The following is a 21,854-nucleotide window of genomic DNA, read 5'->3' as shown; positions in this document are numbered from 1 at the left end:
CTCCTGCTCGACGGCCTTCTTCCCCATGAGTGTCTGTGTCCAGGGCCCCTCCCCGGCCCTGTGGCTAGTACACACGCCTGGCTCCACCACTGCCTCTCTTCACCCACGCTGACCACATCTGGACAGATGTTATCATGCACAGCCAAATGTTGCTTATCTTGTATACACATCACATAGTGATAATACATCCGTATGTAAATGCATGTGTGCGTGTGTGCATGCATGTGGATACACACATGCATGTATGTGTATGTGTGCATATGCGTGTGTACATGCATGTGTTTGTATGTGACCCTGCGCCTATCAACGCCACCAGAATATGTTTTATGAAAGAGTCATGACATCTTCATCGAAGCATGAAGCATGGCGTTCTATGTCCGAGCGTCCCTCCCGACAGCTTCGTAAGTATCGCGGAGCTAACCAGCGAAGGCGACTTCTCCCTTCACGTTCTGTTTGTAACGAGCCTGCTGCACCCAGGCCCTGCCAGCCACTGGCGGTCACTATCCTGGGCTGTGCCGCCGTGAGCTCTCCCCAGTCCCAAGGGCAGTTCAGGACCTTGCGTCTTTGTTCTGAGGAGCCCATCTCAGGGCGACACTCCAGACCACGGTGGGGTGGCTCCTCTCCTCTCCCCACAGCCATCCCTCCTTAGCGGGACCCTGGTGACCCTGAGCTGGGGGCTCCCTCGAACTTCTCTGTGGCCCAGGGCCAGGGCTCAGCCAGTGAACCAGGGTGTTTAGAGTCATCTGGGCTAGTATTACAGCGCGGCCAGGAGAGGACCCCAGGAAAGCGCCTTTTCCGAAAGGACCTGTGGTGGCTTTTAAAATAGCAAGGAGTGAACTTTCTTCCTCCACCAAACTGTAATTGATGCTTTTGCGTCGGTTTCTTCCCCCCGAAGGAGAGTTCCGTACCCATTCGAGTTCCCCAGGCTGGGGAGGACGAGGTCAGCTGTGTCTGAGAGAAGAGAGCCTCTGGCTCAGGGCTGGAAGGACGCCGGGGTGCCTGGGACCCCTGGAGCTGCAGAGGACACGCTGGGGAGGGACAGTGCCCAGCGTGTGCCAGTGGGCTGTGCACAGACGGTGTGCAGTGTTTGGGGGACAAGAGTGTGTTCTCGGTAGGACAGACAGAAGGCGCGGTCTGGGGGTGCAGAGTGGGACCAGGCAGGTCCTGTTTCCTCTTAAACGGAGGGCTCCGGGGAAGCCCCTGGAGGTGACACGAGACTCCGGGGGCCATCGTCTGGGCCGTGGCTTGGAAGGGCCAGAGCTGGCAGAGGGACTGACGGTGGGGCAGCTTGTGGTGGTGCTGAGCCACACAGAGGTGTTGGGGTGACGTCCAGGCGGTGGACACCCTCTTTGTTCTTATTCACACGTTTCCTTCCTACCCCCCATTCCCATAACCCTTTGACGAGGAATCTCCACGCTAACCCTAACGCTAACCCTGGAAGGGAGGTGGGGTGTTTTTGTCACGCGTGTCCACGTCCACGTCCACACACGTGCAGGAGTCACCTCCCCCAGCACTCAGATCTCTCACCTGGCTTCCCGGATGTAGGGGTGTTGGGGTTCCTAAGCCTGCTGCTACTGTCGTCACCGCCTGCCGTGACCCTCCGTGACATGCTCAGCCTTGCTTGGCTCAGCTTCCTCATCTGTGGAATGGAAGCCTTGGAGAATCCCCTGTGCCTGCCTTCCAGCGTGCACACCCTCATGATCGTGCTCCATGTAGACAGTGTCCGAAGGCATCGGAAAACCACAGGTGCTGTGGGCTCGTGCCTTCCCTCCAGAGGGCCGTACTTTATTTGGAGGGGATCCGAGCAGGTGGCGCAGTGGTTACAGCACTGGGTCCCGCATGGCCAACCGTAGTTAGAGTCCCTGGGGCTTGAAAGCCACGTTGGGCGCGCGTGTGCGTGTGTGTGTGCCCCAAATCCCAGGACAAGAATGGAGGGATGGGATTGTGGTGTGGCCATCCTCCGGGGGCGATTCCTCACTTTCCCTCTCACTGTCTCTCTGTCTCTCTCTGGTGAGCACACGCACCCTACGGTGAGCACTTTAATTTCACGTTCCCTGTCATAATCGCTCACACTTAGTAGTGAAGTCAGTTCAATAAAGTGTTAATTACATGGAGTGGCCCCATGCTTCCTTTCTTTGAAGACAATATATTTCATGTTACAGCAGGGGCTGCATTTTACAAGGCGGATTTTGTGTTTTGTTTTGTTTTTTGGTTACTTTGTGAGGGAGTGTGAGTGCTTATGCTGGTCAGAGAGGGACGGAGAAAAAAGGGAGGGGTGCGATCATGCTCCACCCCTTCTCCACTCCTCCATCCGCTGGGGTTCGGGACCTGCACGCACATGTGCCTGGCGTATCTTTCAGGCCGCTGTGCCCGGGTCAGCTCCCTTAACCATAGGCCATGCAGCCAGCCTGCAGAGGGTCACCAAGACTCTCCCGGCTGTATGTGGGTTTCGTTGAGGAACCCAGCCTGCCTGGCTTTGCTGTCCAACTGTGCTGGCCGGAAGACCTGCCCCGTCTGGGTTTGACTTGAGCCTTGCTGGCTGCAGAGGGTTTGGCTTTGTCACCATCATGTGCTCCTGTTCCCCAGAGGGCCCTGTGGGGGCTGCTCTCGGGCTCTTTGCCCAGCTCTTCAGCTAGCGCTTCCTTCTCCTGGTGTCCCCATGGGCCCGGGGCTCCAGCCAACCCACTCCCACTGTTTCCTCCTAGTTCCTCTAGGAAGTGTGTCTGCTGGCCTGGAGGTGGCTGGCCTCTGACACGTCCTGCTTCAGTGGTCAAGTGTGGGTCGAGGTTCTGTGGCCAGCACATGCGTGACAGCTGTGGTGAGGCGAGAGGTCTTCAGAAAAGTTCTTTAAAAATCTCCTACTGATTCCTTAAGCAGCAAGAGGCCGGCTTAACCCGGCATCTCAGAGACCAGGTGGCAGGGCCAGGGAAGGAGCCAGGAGACCGGTTGGGGTGGACGGCCCCATTTTCCTCATTGGGAGCCAGATGCGGGCTTGTCCCACCTTCAGCACTAATTAAAGAGGACTCTTTGGGACTAGTAAAATGGGGATTGGGTTGATGGGCTTCAGCGTGAGGGGGCCCAGCCAGAGGCAGCTCGGGAAACCGTGGAGCACTGCAGGCTGCTGCGGGAGGGGTTGGAGACCACTTGGCCCCAACTTGCTGGGCTGAGGGGGACCCCACGTGCTCTCCACAAGTGCCCGTGTTACACGGCAGGCTGAGGTGTGGACGCCAGGATGGCAGTGTCCGTTCCCTTCCAGCTTAGCATTGCCGGCCCCAGGTCAGTGAGCCCTTCCCAAGAGCTCGTGTGCTGTGGGGTCGTGTACTTGAGTTAATTTCCGAATTTGCTTTCTATAACTTGGCCTCGCATAAAAAAAGGCTAATGAGGGTGAGATTTTATGGTAAGCATATTGAAAAGCAAGCAGCAGATAACCCATCTATGAAATTGTTCTAAGGGAAATTGTTACGATAATGGCTGGGGCAAAACTGCTCTATTTAATGCTTGATGGTTACAGAGACTCCAGCCAAGATATAAGATATAGAAATGTATTTTTCTTTTCTTTCCTTTTTTTTTTTTTCGAGAGAGATGAGTTTTTTTTTTGCTATAGGGTGTGTGTGCTTGCCAGAGAGACTGAGAAAGACAGAGAGACAGAGAGATAGAAAGCGAGAAATCACCCTCCAGGGGGGATGGCCACACCACAATCCCTTCTCCTCCATTCTTTTCTCAGGATTTTGGGCACACATGCGCCTGGCGTGAGTTTAAGCCACCGGGTCCAGGACTCAAACCACGGTTGACCACATGGGAATCCAGCGACACAGCCATTACACTAACTGCTGGTCCCAAGAAATGTATTTTTCTTAAAGAGATTTTTCTTTCTTTTTTTCTTTCTTTTTTTGAGAGAGATTTTTGCTATAGGGTGTGTGTGCTTGCCAGAGAGACTGAGAAAGACAGAGAGACAGAATGTGAGAACTCACCCCCGCTCCCTGAGGGATGGCCACACCACAGTCCCTTCTCCATTTCCCTCTTGGGATCTTAGGCACACAAGTACATGTGCCCACTGTGAGTTTGAAGCTGCTGGGTCCAAGACTCGAACTGTGGTAAATTATGTGGGAGTCTAGCAACGTAACCGTTACGCCATCTGCTGGTCCCTCTTAAAGATATTTCTAAAGTGTGCATTTGAATGTCCCATTCTCTGTCCTACACACTCACTAATTAAAGAAGTCGGTCCAACAAAGGATTAATTACATGCAACGACACCACGTTTTCTTTTAAGACTATGTATTTCATGTTATAGCAGGGGGTTGAATTTTACAAGGTGGATTTTGTGGTGATATAATGAATAGTTGTTTTTTTTAATTTTTATTTATTTGTATTTGGGCTTAAACACTCTGTACCTCCTCTGTTAAGAAGCAGTGTTCTGGGACCAGTAGATGGTGTAATGGTTATGTTGCTAGACTCCCATGTAGTTGACCACAGTTTGAGTCCCACACCTAGCAGCTTCAAACTCACGTCAGGCACATGTGCACTCATGCCCAAAATCCTGAGAGGAGAAGGGAGAAGGGACTGTGTCGTGGCCATCCTGCCTAGGAGGCGATTGCTCACTTGCTGCCTCTCCCATGAGCCTACAGCAGAAATCTTTCTTGGGGGGAAAGAAAAGCAGTGTCCTGTTAGAGTGACAGTTAAAAATGCTTATTCCAGTTAAGAACTCAAATGACAGCACAAACGAGGGATTTAGCATTTTTTTCTAGCTCGTGGTTCAGTAGTATTAGTGGCATCATTCCTGTAGTTGAAAAGTGTCACTGATAGACTGAAAGCGAGCTGTCCACGTGAGATACAAATTGTCCCCAAGCACACAGTCAATGTTTAGCGTCATGTGTTAAAAGTCAGAAACAAAACCTCATAATGTGGTTATCCACATTCCTGTTTTTTTTTTTCCTTGAAAATCAAAAGGTAAATCTTGTGCATCTGTCGAAATATAGATGAATAATTTATAGATGGCACATAACTTATTTTTATGGGTATAGAAATAGATACACAGAGACCTGGGGAGGATATCCTTTTGGCAAACAAGCAATAGAAGAAGAAGGAAACCTATAAAAAAATGAAATACTAGGTTCTGTGTCCAGAATAATATTCATGATATGCAGGTATTTTGGTCATATTTTCTCAGACAGGGTTCTTAGAAATCTCTTTCTGCTGAGAAACACAGGAAACAAAAACATATTTATACCTCAGCAGAACCACTCATTAGAAAAGTCGGACATTTCGAATGGGCTCGATGCTCACGCTGGGATTTCCCCTGGAATGAAGAGACTGTGGTCCGCGTGTCTGCGCGGGTCTGACCACGGCCAGGGCTGCGGGTGAGAGTGAGAGGAGGGTGAGGTCGGTCAGGCCGCGGGCCTCCGTCTTTTGCATTCTGTGGACCGCTCCTGTTGGGGGAAAAGTTCATTGTAAAAAGCCAAAAGCGCATTTCTCTGTTACAGCAAGATACTGTTTGAAAACGTGATCTCATTTAGTGTGTTTTGAGCAGCGAGGCACTGTTTCCACCCATTAGACTGGCCAAGTCAAAACACAACTGCACAAACGTCGCAGAGGATGGGGAACGGAGCTTGGAGCTCAGCGGTGTCCCTTGTGTGGCCATGGGGAGCAGTGTGTCTGCCCTGAGCAGACAACACCCAGCCTGCAGCGCCGCTCGGCCTTGGCTCTGGAGAAAACGGCTCCTGTGAGCAGCAGAGAGCTGCTGGCGGGGTTTTCCAAGGCATTGTTTGAGTAGCAAAAAAAAAAGGAATAAAAAAAAATAAACAAAAACACAAGAGCCCAAGTGAGGCAGAGGGACCCTCAGTTGGGAAAGTGCATGAGCAGAGGAACCTCCCACTTAGCCACCGTGGCCGTGGCCACTGCAGTGGTGGCAGGGCCGGGACTGCGATGGTGCCTGGGAATCAGTTTGATGGAATGCCTTGTTTCTACGACTAAGAAGAAGTCCCATGTTAGGAAGCCATGTCAAGGTGTTGATCTTTGTCGATGCTGCCTGTTGATGCATGAGTGTGTGTGCGTGAAAATTGCTCAAAAGAAATCACCCATTAGGTCCCCCTCTCTAAAGCAGTATGGCTGTTCATATCAGAAACAAGGTAATCGGGCCACTAGCTGGTGTGGTGTATTGTGAACTGTGGCCACCAGAGTGGGCTGCCGAGTGCCCGTCAGTGCCAGTTAGCATGGAATACAGAAGCAGGAACTTCAAACGTTGAAACGTTATGTCATATTCTCATTACAGACCAGCCACGGAAGCCCCATGGAAGGAAATTTGGCTGTATTTAGGGAAATTACATTTGTAGTTACCCTTTGAACCAGTAATCCCACTTCTAGGAATCGATCCCAAAACATCTTGGCAAATATAAAGTAGCACCTACGCAAGGCTATTGTTCTGTGGTTATCCGCTACCGCACCGTGTTGGAAACGGCCCTCGTGTTCACAGGTGGTGGACTGCCAGTGCCTAACGGGGCATTCACAGGGCGGAGTACTGGGTGGCCGCAAGAGAAATGAGGGCACCGCAGGCCGCCGTGGGTGGCCGCCTGGACTATCATTGCACCCGTCATTCTCCAAAGAAACAGAAACAATGGGGCGGGGATAAGTGTTTATTTTTAGGATTTGGTCATGTGCTTGGAAAGGCTGAGCAGTGTCACCATCTCCGTCTGCAGGCAGGCCCGGGGACCCAGTGCTGTGGCACGTTGGGAGTCGGGAGGCCTAAGTTCCAGGGACCTGCAGTACAGCCCTGGGTCCAGGGCGGAGAGCGGGCAGGCAGGGAGAAAGGGGAATCCCTCTCTCCTTTGCCATCGTGTTCCGTTCAGGCCCTCGTCTGACTGGCGAAGCTCACCCACGAGGGGGGCATCTACTTTATGGAACTCACCAGTTTCCATGCTAACCTCACCCTGAAAGGCCCTCGCAGACCAGCACTGTGTCTAATCTGGGCAGCCATGATCCAGTGAAGGCGACACAAAGCTGACCCTCAAATCCTTGAGCGAAAAAAACCAGGATAGTGCAGTGCTTTTGTGTGGAGCGAGGAGGTGAGTACGTGTCTGCCTGACCATCCACAAGACAGGCTGGGAACAGTAAAACTAGACAGGCGCAGCAGTGAGGCTTCCGTGCGGTGTATGCTTTTAAGTTTTGAAACATGTATTCCACATATTCAAAAATTCAAAGAAAAAAGTTAATGCTTAAATTGAAAACAGATGGAAATGGTTGAACCTAGCTATGTATCAAGTTGGTGACTTAATCCCAGAGAAGGTGATGTCTTCAAGTGAATGAAAACCCAGTGTGTGTGCATGTATGTGTGTGTGTATATATATGTGTGTGTGTGTGTGTGTGTGTGTATTTAAAGAATTATTTATTTAATTGCATTATCCTTTTTATTTTTAAATTTTGCTATAGGGCATGTGTGCTCACTAGAGAGAGACACAGAGAGAGAGGGAAAGTGAGAAAGCAGACCGCCAGCTCTGGGACCCCACCTGTGGTGGATCATGTGGGAGTCTCGCACTTCAACCACTCTGCCGTCTGCGGGCCTTAAAACCCAGTATTCTCTCTGTACATTCCTGGTAGGGTACCGTTTAAAGACACACATGCCTGTGTAAATACGAAGAAACCATGACCTCATTCAGTAGCATTATTGGGTTGTTGGGAGAGCCATGATGCATTTTTGCATAGGAAAACATGGAAAAATACATCGTGACTCTCCTGATGACCTAATAGCATTAGTTGTAATATTGATATTGTTATTTTATAATTACTATAGGAGTGGGTTTAGAGAAAGTCAATAAACAATGTATTAATGTTAGAAATCAAGAGTCTTAGCATAAAAGAGAAGGGACAAGTTATAATATCTCTAAAAGTTATCTACAATTCTGTGATCTTAAATTCGAATTGGAAATGTCAATATTGATGATCTTGTCTGCTTTTGAAAATACCTGCTCCACCTACTGAAAAAGCCTAGGAGCAAGGAAAACCCTGTGAATGAATACCTGCTACGGCCTAGAACGTGCTCAGCAAGTACCATATCCCATCAAAGCGGGCAGAGTTCCTGGGAGAACGACAGATTCCTGGCCTGGGGTACTTCATCATGTCAGAAAGCAGAGAAGCTAACCAAGATGAATGGTGTTAGGTCAAAAGAACGTAAGAATTAAAAGGAATGGTTTTTGGTGTGCTAATATTTGAGATACTGCATATCAGATAAAATAATAGCTAGACTTGATTGAAACACATCGACTTTATAAAAACTCGTGCCTTCCGATGATACTTCAGATAAAAGCATTGGCCCCCTGTGGTTGTGAGGGCGCTAGCACCCTGTCCTGAAAGTTGTTAAAGGGAGAAGACTCAAGCTTTCATTCTGCCTTCCTGTCTGATTTATATTTCAGGGTGAGCAAATAGTCGAAGACTGGAAGTTCTCCTTGTAGAAAAATTCTAATTAATAAATGTGTAAGGAAAGAATTAGAAAATTACTGTTTGGCAACCCTAAAGAAATAACTGCTCTAGGCTATTACCACCCGTGTGTGTTCATACGTCTCGGCAAATATCGATGAGTTTTCTAACGAATCAACCTGCCTCATCTCACCTTTCTAAACGTAGGGCAGCCCGACGTTCTGTGCCTCCTAATATGCAATTGGAAATGCGTACCATAGCCTGAGAAGGGTTTAAAAAAAATTAACGTGAATATGATCCAGCTTTTGGCTTGTACTACCAGTTTGCAGGAAATATGGGGGCAGCAGGGACTCATTAACAAGTTAACCACCTTCTCTAACATGATGTGGAAGAGACACCTGACTGCAGACCTTTTCCCAGTTTCCTCTCTGACAGTTCTACTTCAGCTCATAGAGGCGGTGACTTTCCGCAGATGTCCCCATAGAGCAGCCCGTAAATGGAGTCACATGGCATGTGTGTGCGTGTGTGCGTGTACATGCGTGTGCTTGTGCACATGTGCATGTGTGTGTATGTGTGTGTGTGTGGCTCCCTTCACTAAACATAGTGTTTTAGAAATCCATGACGTGTGTCTGTGTACATACGTGAGATTGAACTGGTTTGTTCCTTTCTGCACTTATATTTTATTGGGATACAATTCACATACCAAAAAATTCACACATTCGAAGCACATACTTTAATGGTTTTTAATATCTTCATAGAGTTATGCAACCATTGGAGTATCTGGCTTTCTAGCATTTCTGCATTTCATCTAGTTCATAATTGATCAGCATGCTGCTGTTCGTAACATTTCCTTGTAATCTGTTTCATTTCTGTAAGGTTGGGAGTGGTGGCAACTTTCACATTCCTCATTTTGGTAATTTGAGTCTTCTTTTTTTTAATCATCTAGCTAAATGTAGATTTTGTTGATCCTTCAAAGAACCAACTCTTGGTATTATTGATTTTCTCTGATGCTTTTCTTCTATTTCACTAAATTTGGTTCTAATCATTAATTCCTTTCTTCTTGTTGTACTAGGTTTAGTTTATGCTTCTTTTTCTGCTGTCTTTAGGTGGAGCATTACGGTATTGTTCTGAAATTTTTCTTTTTTTAAAAAATATAGTTATCAGGGGACCAGCGGGTGGCATGGTGCTTGAAGTGTTGGACACTCCCACACCAGGCTTCGAGTCCCGGACCTGGTGGCTGCTTTCTCATCTTCTCTCTCTCAGTGTGCCTCTCTCTGGTTAAATTAAAAATAAAGAATGAATAAACAAAGTTAAATAATTATTTTTTAAAATATAGTTATCTACAGCTATCCCACTAAGTTTTTTTGTTTTGTTTGTTTGTTTTTTTGCCACAGGGTGCATGCACTCACTGGAGAGAGAGAGAGGGACTGAGAGAAGGAAAGTGAGAAATCACTCCCTGGGGGGACGGCCCTCCCACAGTCCTTTCTCCTTCATTCTTCTCCTGGTATTTTGGGCACATACACACACAAATGCCCAGTTTGATTTTCAAGTTGCTGGGTCTGGGACTTGATCCCACCCATGTGGGATCCAGCACCTTAACCACCATCCCTCCTGTTGCCCCCCCCACCCCAAGCATTTTTAAAATGATAAAGCAGAAGACATGTACTATCTTTTGTACTATCTTGTACTGTCTTTTGTAATTATATAATTATCTTTGCTGGAGCTCCTTATTCTTTTGGTTTGTTTTGGGTATGTATATAGATTTAAATTACTGTTTGATTTCACTTGCTTTCAGGCCGAAAAACACTTTCTTGGCTTTTCTTATAAAAGCACATCTTTTACCATGAATTCTGTTTTGTCTATCTGGGAATGTTTTTAATTCACCTGCACTTTTGAAAGATAGTTTTGCTGTATGTGAGATTCTTGGTTGACAGCTTTCTCCTTTTCCCGTTTTGAATATGTCACCCACTGCCTTCTGGTCTCCATTGTCTCTGATGAGAAGTCAGCTGTTAAGTTTTAATGCATTTTCCTTCTATGTGACTAGTCATTTTTCTCTTCTTACTTTCAATTTTTTTCTTTTGTACTGTCTTTCAGTATTTTGACTTTGATGTGTTGGCACATGGTTTTCTTTGCATTTGTCCTAGTTGGAATTGGTTGAGCATCTTGGGTAAATGGATTAGTTTATCACTGTTTTTATTTTCTTTCTTTCTTTTTGTTAATTGAATTTAGGAATTTTCCATCATTCTTTCTTTGAGTATTTTTTCTGCTCCTTTTCATGGTCCACTCATTTGGATACCCCCTTTATACCTATGTTGGTCCGCTTAATGGCGCTTTACAATTCTTTAAGCTTTTGTTCCTTTTTCTTTATTCTCTTTCTTTTTTCTCTGTGTTCTTCAGATTGAACAATGTTTAACTACCTTCAAGTTCAATAGTTCTTTCTTCTGCCAATTCAGAACTACTGTTGATTCTTCTCTGGTGAATTCTTCACTTTAATATTGTAATTCTATATGCCATAGTTGTTATTTGATTATTGAAATTTTTTGTCTCTTTATTGACATTCTCTATTTGATAGGACATTGTCATCATACTGTACTTTCCATTTCCTCTTAAGGAATCAACATACTTAGAGAAGCTGCTTTGAAGTCTTTGTCCTGTAAGTCTGACCACTGGGTCCTTCCACAGGCTTTTTATATTGTCTTTCTTTTTCCCCCTAGAGTGTTAGTTACACTTTCCTGTGAGTTTACAGTCTTGTGATATTTCTTTTCAAAACTGAACATTTAGGTAATACACTTTAGGAACTCTAGATATCAGGTTTTACTTCCTCTGAGCTTGTCATTGTTCTTTGCTTGTTTGTTACGGAAATAGGCAATGTTAGTATTTATTCCTTCTGGGGTATGCAGCCTTTGATATTGCTTTTCAGATGATGCAGCCCAGGGGCTACGCACAGTCACCCTGAGATGACAGTTTTTATAACAGGCTGTTGTTTTTAACTTCTTTCTTTCGGGAGAGTTTGTGTTTGTTTGGTTGGTTATTTGTTTGTTTTTTTGCTATAAGGTACTTGTGCTCGCCAGAGAAACAGAAAGGCAGAGAGACAAAAAGCAAGAAATCACCCCCCACGGTTGATGGTCATGCTGCAATCCCTTCTCCTCCATTCTCCTCTCAGGATCTTGGGCACATACGCTTACATGCCCAGCATGAGTTTAAATCACTGGGTCCGGGACTCGAACTATGGTTGACCACACAGGAGTCCAGCAACATAGCCATTACACCAACTGCTAGTCCCAGCACTTATCATTTTTTGAAATATTTTATCTTATTTTAATTTCTTTTATATATTCAATCACATACATCTCTTAGCTTGTAAAGAGAGTGTTCCAACACGAATACATTTCTCACCAGTCCAGTTGGGAATACTATACACGTTATCATCTTTGCAATTATAACTGGGGTTAGGTGGTATCTTATTGTGGTTTTGATCTGCATCTCCCGTATGATGAGGGATATGAGCATTTTTCCATATGGTTTTTGACTGTTCATATGTCTTGGAGAGTTGTTTATTCAGCTCATTCCCATCTTTAAATTGGGTTAATCATTTTGGGGTGAGTAAGCTGCTTGAGTTCCCTATGTATTCTGGTTATCAGCCCTTTATCTAGGGTATAGTTTACAAAAATATTCTCCCATTCCAAGGGTTGTAGATTCTTACTAATTACTGTTTCACTAAATTTGGTTCTAATCATTAATTCCTTTCTTCTTGTTGTACTAGGTTTAGTTTATGCTTCTTTTTCTGCTGTCTTTAGGTGGAGCATTACGGTATTGTTCTGAAATTTTTCTTTTTTTAAAAAATATAGTTATCAGGGGACCAGCGGGTGGCATGGTGCTTGAAGTGTTGGACACTCCCACACCAGGCTTCGAGTCCCGGACCTGGTGGCTGCTTTCTCATCTTCTCTCTCTCAGTGTGCCTCTCTCTGGTTAAATTAAAAATAAAGAATGAATAAACAAAGTTAAATAATTATTTTTTAAAATATAGTTATCTACAGCTATCCCACTAAGTTTTTTTGTTTTGTTTGTTTGTTTTTTTGCCACAGGGTGCATGCACTCACTGGAGAGAGAGAGAGGGACTGAGAGAAGGAAAGTGAGAAATCACTCCCTGGGGGGACGGCCCTCCCACAGTCCTTTCTCCTTCATTCTTCTCCTGGTATTTTGGGCACATACACACACAAATGCCCAGTTTGATTTTCAAGTTGCTGGGTCTGGGACTTGATCCCACCCATGTGGGATCCAGCACCTTAACCACCATCCCTCCTGTTGCCCCCCCCACCCCAAGCATTTTTAAAATGATAAAGCAGAAGACATGTACTATCTTTTGTACTATCTTGTACTGTCTTTTGTAATTATATAATTATCTTTGCTGGAGCTCCTTATTCTTTTGGTTTGTTTTGGGTATGTATATAGATTTAAATTACTGTTTGATTTCACTTGCTTTCAGGCCGAAAAACACTTTCTTGGCTTTTCTTATAAAAGCACATCTTTTACCATGAATTCTGTTTTGTCTATCTGGGAATGTTTTTAATTCACCTGCACTTTTGAAAGATAGTTTTGCTGTATGTGAGATTCTTGGTTGACAGCTTTCTCCTTTTCCCGTTTTGAATATGTCACCCACTGCCTTCTGGTCTCCATTGTCTCTGATGAGAAGTCAGCTGTTAAGTTTTAATGCATTTTCCTTCTATGTGACTAGTCATTTTTCTCTTCTTACTTTCAATTTTTTTCTTTTGTACTGTCTTTCAGTATTTTGACTTTGATGTGTTGGCACATGGTTTTCTTTGCATTTGTCCTAGTTGGAATTGGTTGAGCATCTTGGGTAAATGGATTAGTTTATCACTGTTTTTATTTTCTTTCTTTCTTTTTGTTAATTGAATTTAGGAATTTTCCATCATTCTTTCTTTGAGTATTTTTTCTGCTCCTTTTCATGGTCCACTCATTTGGATACCCCCTTTATACCTATGTTGGTCCGCTTAATGGCGCTTTACAATTCTTTAAGCTTTTGTTCCTTTTTCTTTATTCTCTTTCTTTTTTCTCTGTGTTCTTCAGATTGAACAATGTTTAACTACCTTCAAGTTCAATAGTTCTTTCTTCTGCCAATTCAGAACTACTGTTGATTCTTCTCTGGTGAATTCTTCACTTTAATATTGTAATTCTATATGCCATAGTTGTTATTTGATTATTGAAATTTTTTGTCTCTTTATTGACATTCTCTATTTGATAGGACATTGTCATCATACTGTACTTTCCATTTCCTCTTAAGGAATCAACATACTTAGAGAAGCTGCTTTGAAGTCTTTGTCCTGTAAGTCTGACCACTGGGTCCTTCCACAGGCTTTTTATATTGTCTTTCTTTTTCCCCCTAGAGTGTTAGTTACACTTTCCTGTGAGTTTACAGTCTTGTGATATTTCTTTTCAAAACTGAACATTTAGGTAATACACTTTAGGAACTCTAGATATCAGGTTTTACTTCCTCTGAGCTTGTCATTGTTCTTTGCTTGTTTGTTACGGAAATAGGCAATGTTAGTATTTATTCCTTCTGGGGTATGCAGCCTTTGATATTGCTTTTCAGATGATGCAGCCCAGGGGCTACGCACAGTCACCCTGAGATGACAGTTTTTATAACAGGCTGTTGTTTTTAACTTCTTTCTTTCGGGAGAGTTTGTGTTTGTTTGGTTGGTTATTTGTTTGTTTTTTTGCTATAAGGTACTTGTGCTCGCCAGAGAAACAGAAAGGCAGAGAGACAAAAAGCAAGAAATCACCCCCCACGGTTGATGGTCATGCTGCAATCCCTTCTCCTCCATTCTCCTCTCAGGATCTTGGGCACATACGCTTACATGCCCAGCATGAGTTTAAATCACTGGGTCCAGAACTCAAAGCAGGGTGGCCTACATGGGAGTCCAGCGATATAGCTATTACTCCATCCGCTGGTCCCCCCCCCCTTTTTCTTTTTTAAAACAAACCTAAGCTAAGAGACTGTTAGACCTTTTTTTAAGAACGGTCTATCTTTATTTATTTGTTTATTTTTGACCAGAGAGGGAGAGGGAGAGAGAGAGGAAAACGAGGAAGCAAGCTGTCAGGTCTGAAACTGAAACCATGGTCGGCCATATGGCAGTCCAGTGCCCTTAATCACCACAGCATCTGATGGGCCCAACTTCCGTCTTTCATGTCCTTCTGAATCTCTCTGCTAACCTCTTTGCCTCTTTTGTTATCATATCAAACTATTAGACTCCCCCAATTACCAAATGATTGTTCTTTTCTTTCTTTTCTTTATTATTATTTATACATTAAATCGCTATACATCATTTAGATTGTGAAGAGACTTTACCCAGCATGATCTACACCTCAGTCCAGCCCAGCTGAGAATACTCTACAGATCCTCATCAACAGATAATAAGCTGCGTCTGTGTCACACAAATGTCTTACCTCTCTATTTTTCCCCCAAATTTCCTTTGGCAATGTCCAGAGATTACATTTTTCTTTACAGTCTTATCAATTAAATTTGAACTCCTTTGCGAGAGTATTTTTTCGGGGCCAGTCTTTGAGATTCACCTTGGAGGACTTAGCTTATTCTCCCTGGTAAACTGCTTGACCTCTGGTGAAGCTGGCTGTTGCGGTGCCATCAGCCTCTAAACCTCTTACAGCTTCATATTCATGGGCCGTTGCCTTTGGTCTGCCTCCTCAGTCATTAAGACCATCCAGTGGATTGTTTTTTTTCTTTTTTAGGAGAGGTTTTTTGCTAGAGAGAGACAGAAAGAGAGAAATCACCCCCAAGGGAGGCTGGCCATGCCGCAATCCCATCTCCTTCATTCTTTCATATTCATGGGCCGTTGCCTTTGGTCTGCCTCCTCAGTCATTAAGACCATCCAGTGGATTGTTTTTTTTCTTTTTTAGGAGAGGTTTTTTGCTAGAGAGAGACAGAAAGAGAGAAATCACCCCCAAGGGAGGATGGCCATGCCGCAATCCCTTCTCCTCCATTCTCCTCTCGGGATCTTGGGCATGCATGCATATGTGCCAGGCATGAATTTAAGCCGCTGGGTCCGGGACTCGAACTGCGGTCAACTACATGAGAGTCCAGCGACATAGCCATTACGCTAACTGCTGGTCCCAACCATCCAGTGAATTTTTAATTTATGATCTCTTTTTCACTGTAGCATTCATATTTGGATCTTTCTTTTAGTTTCTTTTAAACAATTTTGCTAGGGGCATGTGCACTTACAGAAGAGACGGAAAGACAGCAGGAGAGAGGTGAGAAAGCAGCCCCTATGAGATGTGGTCATGCCACAATCCCTCCTCATCCTTTTGCGATTTGGGGCACACATGCACCTAGTGTGTTTTTCGAGCTGCTAGGTCTGGGCCTCTGTGTGGTCAGCCCTATGGGTTCCAGCGCCTTAACCGTCATACAATCTTAGAGTTTCTATATGTTTCATTTTTTCATCTTTAGACATGTTATCCACTTGTCACACAGTCTCCTTTAAAATTGTTTTCATAGTTATTCTAAAGTTCTTGTCTGATCATTTCAATAGCTGGGCTATTGGGGTCCATTGTCTGTTTTCTCTTTCGACCATGAATCAAATGTTCTTGCTCATTCAGACATTACCTTTTGTCCTACATGTCAGACATTTTATGTCAAATAGCAGTCTGTCCCCCTTCTTTCAGGTCACCAGAGTTGGAGCACCGAGTAGATCTCGACTGTAGTCTGGGTCTGGGCATTTTTGTAGCTTCAGTTAATCACCAGTTTTAAGTGCTTTCTTTGTAGAGAAGGATCAGGATTTCTCCTCAGCATGGCCTGGGCACTGAGCACTCAGTGGTCTCTTCGTGGTTTGCGTCTGAGGCACCAGCTTTGTGAACCTGGGGTTCTTTGATTATGTGGCAGCCAGGTTACCTGATGTGGGGGTCCCAGTCCCGCTGGAGACTCTCTCTGCCTGCTGCCAGGCTCTCCATCTTTGGGAAGCAGCAGTCTTCCTTTAGCAAAGATAACTCTTACCCACAATGCTTTGCAGGGGCTTGCCCAGTGCTCTCCCTGCAGCCAGCCTTCAGTAGCCGACAGGCTGGTGTTCCCAGGATGCATTCCTCTGGAATTCCGCCTCCCCAGCCCCCACCCTCAGAGGCAGCAGTTTTTCTCTTGGAGGAGATGCCACCTGTCATGGTGGGACAGTCTTTCAGTTTTCCTGCTTTAACCCCCTGCAGGGCTGTGGGGAAGAGTAGCTGGTGGTCAAAACACACTCTACAGCTGAAGCTTCTTCCTATCATGACCCGCCACCTGTCCATGAGAGCTCATTATGTCAGCAAGTTCTCCTGTCCCTGGCAGACGCTCCCAGCCTTCCAGTGTCGGGGCGGGCAGTGAGCTGGCCAGCACCGTAGGCACTGTCTCCTGCCGTTCAGAGCCTACTGTGGGTTTCACACAAACATTGGTCATGTGAAAACTCTGCCCACTGTGAGCTAGAAGATGAGTCGTGTTATAAACTATTTCTGTTAGGTCATCGGGAGACTCATGATACATAGTTTTTAATGGGTTTCCATGCAAAAATGTGCCATGACTTTGCTGATGAACCAAGAATTGAGACCTTTAAAAAACAATGACGACCACAAAACAAGGAAAGTTTACCGTAGCCATAGTCTTCACCTGTGAAGATGACAGAGAAGGGGGTCAGGGCATGACATCCCTCCGAAACGTCCCTTCTACCTGTGCTCGGTGTGTCCTCCATGTTTTCAGACTTCTGATGGACAAGGAAGGGCATGTGGCAGCTTGAACATCTGGCTGACTGCAACTCCACCCACAATGCTTCTCGGTTTCCTAATGTCAGTTTCATAGCTTGAAAGTGGACAGTGTGTTGTCCTGGATTTTGACCCTCTTTGACCGCCTTTGAAAGGAAAATCAGATGGAGGCCTTGGAGCAGAATGAACAGGTACCTGGGGACTCCAGTCCTGTGACCTCGCTCTGAACAAAGGAGTTCGAGCAGGACAAGACGCTTGTTTCCAGCTGGCCTGGGCTGTGCACTCATGGCTGTGTCATCAGGTGCGTGGTTCCAAAGCCATTGCCACTAGAGGACAAGACCAAGGGGCTGCTTCCACCGTCACACTCCCTGGACAGTTGCCAGGTCCCTGTCGTAGGACTTGCTTCTCTGGCCCCCTGGCTATAACATGTACCACCAAGTGCGTTTGGCCAAATCCTCTTATACCTGTTGAAGATTACACAGCTTGGGCTTCCGTAGGGCTTCTTCCTGTGGCCAGACAGGCCAAGACGTGTCATTCCCCACATGCCTGTGCCTTGGCTCTTGTGCTTCAGAGTGGCCATGGAGTGACACACCTGCCTCTCGGCGGGGGTTTTCTCGAGGTCTAATCAGATGGAAATCTGATCTGCATGCATGACTGGCTTTGGCACCTACATGGCATGAACGGCGAAACTCCTCCTGTTGCCCAGTCCACAGGGTGACCCCGGCCCAGCTCTGCCTGCCAAGGGCTCAGTGCATTCTCCTTGAGGGTTTGAATCCAGTCGGTTTCTCTCAGGTCCACGGAAGAATGTCCTGGTGGCATATGGTACTCAGGACTGCAGAGGAGCCCCGTCAGGGACCTGAACCCCGTGTCGAGGGCTCTCTGTGTGCTGCAGTGGACTGCGCCCTCCTTCTGTCACCCCAAGTCCCATGTGCAGCCCCAGTGAGCCAGAACTGCCCGGCACCGGGGTTACGGGGGTGAACAAGAGGCTGTTCCCACCCTCGGGGGCTTGCTGTCTTCAGACAGAGGCTCACTGGGAAGCCACACGTGTGGGGGGCATTTAACAGGGAGACGCCACGTAGCTTGGGTGGGCTGGAGTGCAGATGTGGATTCTCCAGGAGAGGGGGGGAGGGGGAGAGTGGGGCGAGGAGCAGGGGGGTCTCAGACAGTGGTGGTGGAGGGTCTGAGCAGGAGAGGGTGGTGTGGAAGAGGGAAGGACCAGCACCTTGGGGGGCAGAGAGGGGCCCTCAGCAGAGGCAGGCGGAGGCCACGACATGGGGCCTTGCAGCTGTGCCAAGACATTTGGAGAAGTTGAAGGGTGTTGGGCAGGAGAGAGGCACAATCAGATTCGCATTTTTGGGAGTTGTGTCTGCAGGAGAAGGGGCCACCGATGGGGGGCAGGCCCTCAGGCAGGAGGGGACTGGAGGAACCTAGAGCTTTGTGTGATGGCGGAGAGAGGAACAAGCAGGGTACAGGAGAGTACTAGCTTCCTGGGCTGCCATAACAAAAACCACAAAGCGATGACTTAGAACAGCAGAAGTGCAATTCTCTCGGTTCCGAGGTCGAGGTCAAGGTGTTGGCCGGCCCTCTGAAGGTCCCGGGCAGGACCCTTCCTGCCTCTGCCAGGTTCCAGGCATCCTTGGCTTGCGACTGTGTCACTCTTGTGTCTTCGTCGCTCCAGAGTCACCTCCACCCGTGGCCTTTCCTGGCGTGTCTCCGTGTGCCTTGTCCCCGTCCCCGTCTGGCCTCTGACCTGCTGTAATCCAGGATGACTTCATTTCGACTCGCTACATCCACAAAGATCCTATTTCTAAACATGTTCCCATTCTGAGGTTCGGGGTGGTGGCGGGGGCACCCTTGGGCCTGTGGCAGAGAGGAGGAGAGTTGTTGCAGACAGCCCTGGGACCTGTTCTAGAGCAGCTTACGGCACGGAGGGCAGCCAGGCGCAGAGAGGAGATGTCGGGGCTTCCGAACCCAAAACACACGTGGGTGTGTGATCGAGCAACAGGGCCAGTCCTGGTGAGGTCCTTGGTCCTCTTCAGGTTAGCCTCCGTCTCCAAGCCAGGCTCCTTTCGGTGCCCCCTCCTCAGTGCCAGCTGTCCTGCAGAGCTGGCATGTGGGTGGACACCGCCACCATGACTGCTGCTTCTCACAGGTGCCGGCCCCACGCCCTCCACAGAGCAGGTTCGCAGGCCCCAGGGTGGTGGGAAGTGCCCTGGCTCCACCCCAGCCCTGCCGCGTACTAGCCGTGTGACCCTAGGGAGGCCTGGGCTTCTCTGAGTCCAGCGTCTTCTCTGTGCAGTGGAGACGCAGACACTTGGGCGCAGGGTACAAAGGAAGCGTAAGCTGCTTGCCCTTGCTTGGCAAGAGGCCAGTCTGCTTTACTTGTCTGTGTTTCACTTTTAACAAGGGCATCGCAAGTGAGCATTATATTTTAAGTTCTAACAAGGGCAACACAGAAGCGTGTTCAAGGTTAGATGAAACTTGCTGAAGTTTCCATGTTACTCTCTTCTTCTTATTGCCAGAGACAGAGAGCTAGAGAGGGAGAGGGAGACAGCCCCCCCGCCCCCCCCAGTGCGCAGTGGTCATGCCGCAATCCCTCCTCCTCCCTCTCTCCGTCCTGTTGGGATTTGGGCATGTGTGCACACACACCTGGCACGTCTTCCACGTCCCTGGAGCCAGATTCAGACCGCAGTGGGCTGTGTGGGACCCAGCATCCTTGCCGCGAGGCGGGGGGCCGGCCCTCCACGCTGCTCTGTCGTAAATTGTGGACAAGTGCTTGTTTTCGTGACTCGCCTTCTTTCTGAAACACGCTGGGGAGAGAAATCTCTCAGTTGTAGGCTCTCATGTATTAGGGTACCCTTTACCCAGCCTGGGAGATGTGGAGGCAGTCAGCACATGGTAAGAGGAGCAGTGAGTGCCCCTTGAAGGGGCAAGGCAGTGGGCTGTCCCCCCAAGCAGCAGCGATCGGCAAGACCTTCCACGTCCAGGACAGCAGAACTCCAGTCCCCCTCTCTTCCTCAGCTCCCCTCAGCAGCCCCTTCCATGCCAGGTCCTCAGTCACGTGGGTGGCTTTTCCTCCACAGCCGAGCTCTGTGCCCTCTCCATGCAGCCTCGTCCCCAGCCCTCCTCCCCTGCCTCGGAGGCTCCCCAGGGCTGCTCCTTCCTCACTCCTTCTCGGCCTGGTTCTAGCCACTTGCTGATGCAGCCTGACCGCGGGGACCACGTGCGGCCTCGGTCCCCACAGGACCTCAGCCTTGACCTTCTGCCGTAGGCCCTGTTCCCAGCCTCTGATCCCAGGGAGCTGGCAGAGACCATATAAACCACGCTTCAGTGCATTTTCCCCAGCCCGGGCCAAAACCAGAGGGCTGCTTGCCAGTCCTTCCGTCCCTCTCCGTATGGCAGCACTGCTGAGGCCTTGGTTCCAGTCTCACCTCCACCACTTACTAGACGGCCCACACATCTTCTGCCGACCCACCAGCTGCCGCCTCTCACAGGTCGGGTCCTGAGGTGCCACCTTCTCTGGGGAGCCTTCTGTCTGCTCCACCAAGGAGGTGCAGGCCCTGCCAGTATCCACGGCTGCCTGGGCACCGGCCCTCCCGGCCACCCCTGCGTTCCAACCCTCTCACACACGTCACGTGCTTGCCCCATCGGGGTACGGAGTGGACTTTGCCTGACTCGCTCAGCTTTACTTTATTCCATATTCAAACAAAGGGATGATTCCAAGCAGTCTAAACTGAAGTTTCGTTTCCAAAACTGCAGTCACAGCAGTGTTTGGGCAGGGCGCCCCGTGGGGACAAGGACGCAGCCGTGCCCTGAGCCGGGTGCAGCCTGGCTCTGCGGTGTGCAGCGGATGGCTGGCACGGGATTGCGTGGTGTCCTCGGGATTCGGGACCTTCTTTCAGCAGAGAGTCTGGGATAAGATTTAGGAAGTTCAATGTCCTATGCCTTTTTTTTTTTTTTGGAGAGGTTTTCGCTATAGGGCGCGTGCGCTCGCCAGACAGAGACAGACAGAGAGACAGAAAGGGAGATATCAACCCCCAGGGGGGATGGTCACACCACAATCCCTTCTCCTCCATTCTCCTCCCAGGATCTTGGGCACGCACGCACACGCGCCCAGCGTGAGTTTTAAGCCACCGGGTCCAGGACGCGAACCGCAGTCAACTACGTGGGAGTCCAGCGACATAGCCATTACGCTAACTGCTGGTTTCCTCCTATGCCTCTTGAAAAATAGTGCAGAGTGGCCCTTCTGAAAGGTTGTGTGGCTTTACGATGCCCCTTGCAAACACACAGAAGTGACTGGACCCACCACGTCCCCGAGGGCCAGGCAGCAGGACAGAAGGCCGGCAGAGGTGGCGTGCAGAGTCCGACGGCGCCCAGCGCCTCACTGAGTCGGTCAGAATGAGTGTGCCAAGGAGAACCACGTTGGGATTTCCCTGCAGGTCTTACGCTCTCTGTTGGGAGCAGAAATGAGAAGCGCAGCTGGAAGGAAAGGGGTGTGGCAGAGGTCTGGGAGGATGGGGCTCAGGAACTCTCTGGAAACACTGCCTGTGTGGCCCAGGCTGACCGGTGTGGGAATGGCTCTAGCAGGAGCTGCAGGGGTGAGGGCGGGAGGGAGAGTGCATGGGCTGATGGCTGGGCGGGCGGGAGATCTTGATTACCAGGGAGGGTCTTTAGATGAGAGGGTCTCTAGG

At 48.1% G+C, this 21,854-nt stretch overlaps 1 protein-coding gene across 2 annotated transcripts in view; it reads left to right on the top strand.

The window, feature by feature from the left end:
* The window catches only part of PHACTR3 (phosphatase and actin regulator 3), a 178,791-nt gene that overhangs the window by 35,886 nt on the left and 121,051 nt on the right, over positions 1-21,854 (top strand). The window contains exon 1 of one of the 2 annotated variants that reach the window (XM_006141852.3): positions 6,737-7,058. The exons of the other annotated variant lie outside the window; for it this stretch is intronic. The gene's annotated coding sequence lies outside the window, so the exon portion shown is untranslated. Of the gene's footprint in view, positions 1-6,736; positions 7,059-21,854 lie in introns of those variants that run through there. 2 annotated transcript variants of the gene reach the window in all.

The sequence above is a fragment of the Tupaia chinensis genome, unplaced genomic scaffold (assembly GCF_000334495.1).
Source record: "Tupaia chinensis unplaced genomic scaffold, TupChi_1.0 Scaffold000066_1, whole genome shotgun sequence".
NCBI lineage: Eukaryota > Metazoa > Chordata > Mammalia > Scandentia > Tupaiidae > Tupaia > Tupaia belangeri.
The sequence above is the reverse complement of the archived record's forward strand: the minus strand, read 5'-3'. Positions and strand labels throughout refer to the sequence as shown.